Genomic DNA, 6,178 nt, shown 5'->3' on the forward strand with positions numbered 1-6,178 from the left:
ATAATTCCAGGTGGGTGAAAACATTCTAGATCTGTTTGTATATTCAAAAACACATTAAAAATGCATACAATGATTTGAATACACCTCTCCTAAAATGAGCATGTTTTTAATATCTGGATTAAAATTTCCTTTTGATATTTTTTGTGGGGGAAATCATTCAAAAACATCAGAGTGATAAAGCTGTCCTGATATGATAATAAAGAAAACGCATTAAAAGAATGAGATTCTTAAAAAGAAAACCCGTATTAAATAGACACAGGCAAATAAATATGCATAATCTTAAGAAAACAATATTCTAATAAAACAGTTTGAAAATATTACAAATAATGTCATGTGGTGAGACTTCCAAAAAACAATATTTATGCTTTATTTAAGAACTTGACACATTTAAGATTTATTTTGTTTTTTTTTCCCTAATCTAATCTAAAAATTAAATACTACAGTACTGTGATGAATTTTACTCTAAATGGCTCACATTCAAGGACATCTTAGACTAACACTCTATCTTATAACAACAAACAGAGGCCATAATTACCTTTCAGTATAAATTAAAGATTTATTCTAACATACACCCAAAGATAGAAAACTTCAAAACCTTTAGCTCCACTGCACACAAAAGGAAAAACTCAACAAATGCCAGCAATCAATATGCACAGCCTCAAACACATGCAACATTCCTGATGGATCCCAGGATTTACATTAAAGTGAAAGAGCCTCCCAAGCAGAATCTCGGCTCAAACAGACTGCAGCGCTGAGCCCTGGCAAACACAGCCTAGCACTCTCTCAGCACTTCCTGATCTCAGCCTGGGGCTTATCTGGGCCTAAGAGCGCTGCCACTCCAAAGACTTCTACTAAACACACACGTTTACTACTGTGCTCTGCTCTCTTATATCTAGTATGTGGGATGAGCCCACTCATGACAACGGAATAAAGGAAGACTTTTGGCAGACATCCACAAAATACATTGCTTTGATTATAGAACATTACATGAGAAAAAAAATTTAATAAAATTTTAGAAAATTTTTTCTAATGCTATATTGATCTGCCTCGCTTTGTGACATGGTGCTCCATCATGCTGGAAAATGCACGGATCAGCACCAAATTGCTCATGGATCGTTGGAAGTAGTCGCTCTTGCAGGACGTTTTGATACCATTCTTTATTCCTGGCAGTGTTTTTGGGCAGAATTATGAGAGCCCACTCCCTTGGTTTAAAAGCAACCCCACACATGGATGGTCTCAGGATGCTTCACTGTTGGCACAACACAGGACTCTTGGTAGCATTCACCTTTTCTTCTCCGAACAATTGATTTTCCAGATGTCCTAAATAGTCGGATGGGAGCTTCATCAGAGAAAATAACCTTGCACCAGTCTTGCGCGGTCCAATCCTTGTACTTCCTGCAGAATTTCAGTCTGTCCTTGGCATTTTTCTTGGAGAGAAGTGGTTTCTTTGCTGCCCTTCTTGACACCAGGCCATTGTCCAAAAGTCTTGGCCTCACTGTGCGTGCAGATGCTCTCACACTAACCTGCTGCCATTCCTGAGCAAGCTCTGCACTGGCGGTGACATGATTCCATAGCTGATTCCTCAGGAGGAGACGGTCCTGGCGCTTGCTGGACACTCTGGGACGTCCTGAAGACTTCTTCACTGCAGTCGAACCTCTCTCCTTGAAGTTCTTGATGATCCGGTAAATGGTTGTTTCAGGTTAAATATTCTTTGTAGTAATTTCCTTGCATGTGAGGTAACCATTGCTAACAAGAACACAATGATTGGAAGTGTTTCAGTCTGCTCTTACAATCTAATTAGTATGATAGTGATTTCACCTGACTAGTACTCATTCACACTTTCATGTGGTGCTGATATGATTATCCAATTAATGTTAGCTAGTCATTTTGGGGCTGTTTACACCTGGTCACTTCATGCGTTTTGCCTGATCGGACAGCTATCCGATCGTGAAAAGACCAGGTGTAAATGCCCTCCGAAACGCATTCGAGACGGATATAAATCAGGAGGTGGCTGCATTCCAGACGAAACTGGACCAGTGTAATTGTATCTGGTTGTTGAAACCACATATGTAAATTTTACTCCTCCCAAAATGTTAAAATAATAAACGTGTGAGAGCATGTTATAGGCTATATGACATTACACGCATCGCTGCGGATGATTAGCTGAGTATCTCTTCAGCAAGCTGACGTGCAAACTACCGCAAATGAAACAAAGTAAGACGCAGACGGTCAACACACAATCATCTTCATTAAAAGTAGTAAGACAAACTTATCTTTCCAGTGCTGATGCCGCGCGCACTCCTATTGCGGTCTTTGATCTTGAAATGAGCTGATAATTAATAAAATGCAGCGCTTATCTTTTGATTTCGTTGACATGAACTCTGTCAAATTTAAATATAGCGCAGGAATTGAAGATCAGATTTAAATCCGTTTTGCGACGACACATTTATAAACTTTTTACCAATCCGATAGATATCTGATCAGCGAAAACGCATGAAATGACGTGTAAACAGGCCCTTTGTCTCAGGATCAAAAAACTGTGAAATTTGTTGGTTTTTTTTGTGAAAAGTTGATTTTATTTTGGCCAGTGAAGCTTTTAGCAATTATTTAAAATGCATCTGATCACTCTACACAATAATCTAGAAACAATGTGAATGAACACCACAACAGCTTAAGCAGCAAACTTTGCAAAACACAAAATTCATGTCACTGCCAAAACTTTTGGCCATGACTGTATTTTACAATGCAATTTATTTCTGTGATGCAAAGCTGAATTTTCAGTATCATTACTCCAGTCTTCAGTGTCACATGATCCCTCACAAATAATTATTTGATGATTTTCTACCTAAGAAATTCTTATTCTAAATTTTAATTATTATTATCAAAGCTGAAATCAGTGGTGTTGCTTATGTTTTTATGGAAACCATGACACAAAGATTAAAGATCAACACAAAAGGCTAAAAAAACAGCATTTAATTTCAATAGAAATTTTGTAACACTAAAAAGTTAACTTTTATTTCTTCTTTTTTTTTGGTCAATTATACATTCCTTGCTGAATAAAATATTTCTTAAAAAGTACTGAATCCAAAAATTTGAACAGCAGTTTATGCAACCAATGTTGTGATATTGTTTGATAAATAAGTAAAATGTTATATATATTAGAGCCCAACCAATATGGGTTTTTTGGGGCCGATATTAGGGAGTAAAAAGGTCGATACCAATATATCAGTCGATATTCTTTGGTTCTGTACTATAATATACACAGTCAAAAGATTGGACAATTTCCCATTCGTCTGTCTAAACTTTTGACTGGTACTATATATAGAATACAGTATATACAGAATATACTGGTGCATCTCAAAAAATTAGAATTGGTCCATTGTGTTTTTTGAAAACCAACGTCACTGCACCCGTTTACCAAGAACTTTTGGAGCACTTCATGCTTCCTTCTGCTGACCAGCTTTTTGAAGATGCCGATTTCATTTTCCAGCAGGATTTGGCACCTGCCCACACTGCCAAAAGCACCAAAAGTTGGTTGAATGACCATGGTGTTGGTGTGCTTGACTGGCCAGCAAACTCACCAGACCTGAACGTATTGTCAAGAGGAAAATGAGAAACAAGAGACCAAAAATGCAGATGAGCTGAAGGCCACTGTCAAAGAAACCTGGGCTTCCATACCACCTCAGCAGTGCCACAAACTGATCACCTCCATGCCACGCCGAATTGAGGCAGTAATTAAAGCAAAAGGAGCCCCTACCAAGTATTGAGTACATGTACAGTAAATGAACATACTTTCCAGAAGGCCAACAATTCACTAAAAATGTTTTTTTGAAGGGTAAAGTTGCAGTTTATTCGACTTTATTTCAATTCAATTCAACTTTATTTAATTGAAGTTTATTTCACTTCGGAACATTCATTCACGGATTTGCGATACTGTCTTCACACTTACTAACGAAACTTACTAGAGAAGTGTGACATAATATACCTCTGTAAATAAATACAATTTAAATTCACGTCTCGCGCACTTTAATGCCGTTTGAATGTAACGTGTACGTTCCCTTGGAACCGGAATCATGGCGGAACATCATGTGAAGTCCACTTCGCAGGGCACTTACGGAATTCGGGACCACCGGCTATCGATGCGGGGGTGGTCTCATTCAAAAGGGGGCCTCGAGACGCACACTCGATTCGGCGTTCGAGAGGGTTCCTTGAGCTGAAAGGATCCCTCTGATTTGGTGTAGATCCGCCATGCCGTTACGAAGATATGGCCGTTCAAAGTTTCAATAGTATTCCATACACTTAAGCTTTAAAGGAACACTCCACTATTTTTGAAAATAGGCTCATTTTCCAACTCTCCTAGAGTTAAACAGTTAAGTTTTACCATTTACCAGCTGATCTCCGGGTCTGGCGGTAGCACTTTTAGCTGTAGCTTAGCATAGATCATTGAATCTGATTAGACCGTTAGCATCTCGCTCAAAAATGACCAAAGAGTTTCTATATTTTTCCTATGTAAAACTTGACTCTTCTGTAGTTACATCGTAATAATCAAGGAACTTTGCTGCCATACCATGGGTGCAGCAGGCGCAATGATATTATGCAGCGCCTGAAAATAGGCTTATTGGAAGTTACCTAGCTGGGGCACACACACACTCACTCACTCTCAAACACACACTCTCTCAAACACACCCACACGCACGCAAACCCTCCGCGTGGGTGGGGCATATAGGAGAATTAACAGAATAATGCCAATTTCAACACTATCTGCATCGTGAGACGTTTTTCCCCAGTAAGAATTCCGGTAGATGTTTCAAATGTCACACATTTCGAATAAACGCAATACAATTTGTATACTACAAGCCTATATACATATTTAACACAATGCACAGAATAGTTGGTATGGCATAGATTTTATATATAAAACATTATATCATTTTATATATTATAAAGTAGCCTATACATATAGTTACATACATATTTTCTTCTCGACTGTCTCTTAACGCTGGTGAACAGCAGGGGGAAGTATCACACTGTACTCGTCTAGAGCTCCATTACTCTGTGACTAAACGTCCATACTAATAACATCCACCCATAACATTACATTCGGTGTCGTGGCATGATTAGGAGGATGGGGAACTTTCAGTTCGCCGACAATGTAAATTCTACTCACCCTCATGTCGTTCCAAACCTGTACGACTTTCTGCGGAACACAAAAGATATTTCAGATTCTGGGAACCAGTTTTGTAACTCAATTACGCAATTTAATTACAAAATAAATGTAACCGCAATCTGTTACTGTTAGGCTACTGAGGAAAAAAGGTAACACTTTATTTTAAGGCGTCCTTGTTACACGTTACATGTACTTACTATTGTAATAAAAATTATGCATAATTACATGCAAGTAGCCTAACCATAAGTACATCTAGTTAATTAATATTACTCCGTACTTAAAAGTATAATTACACTGCAACAATGACACCTTAAAATAAAGTGTAACCAGAAGAAAATGTGTAATTAAATTAGTTACTTATGAAAATGTTAACGATTAAAGGGGTTACATCTGAATATTTTCACACACATACAGATTTGATTGATGTTTTCCCCCAAATTGCACTGACTGCGTTAAAATATGAGACGCCAATGTTTCAGGAGTTTAGGACACATGCTTATTTAATAACCGTTTTATTTTCTATTTGGGTTTATGTATATGTTTTAGTTTTTTTTAAGATTAACTGTTTCCTATTTCCTCTGTGTAAGGATTTGATTTCAAAACAGCATCATAACATACATTAATCTATATATGTATGTGTATATACATACATACACACACACACACACACACACACACATATATATATATATATATATATATATATATATATATATATATATATATATATATATATATATATATATATATATATATATATATATATATATATATATATATATATATATATATATATATATATATATATATATATATATATATATATATATATATATATATATATATATATATATATATATATATATATATATATATATATATATATATATATATATATATATATATATATATATATATATATATATATATATATATATATATATATATATATATATATATATATATATATATATATATATATATATATATATATATATATATATATATATA

This window comes from Sinocyclocheilus grahami, unplaced genomic scaffold, assembly GCF_001515645.1.
Source record: "Sinocyclocheilus grahami isolate Dianchi unplaced genomic scaffold, SAMN03320097.WGS_v1.1 scaffold35.1, whole genome shotgun sequence".
Taxonomy (NCBI): domain Eukaryota; kingdom Metazoa; phylum Chordata; class Actinopteri; order Cypriniformes; family Cyprinidae; genus Sinocyclocheilus; species Sinocyclocheilus grahami.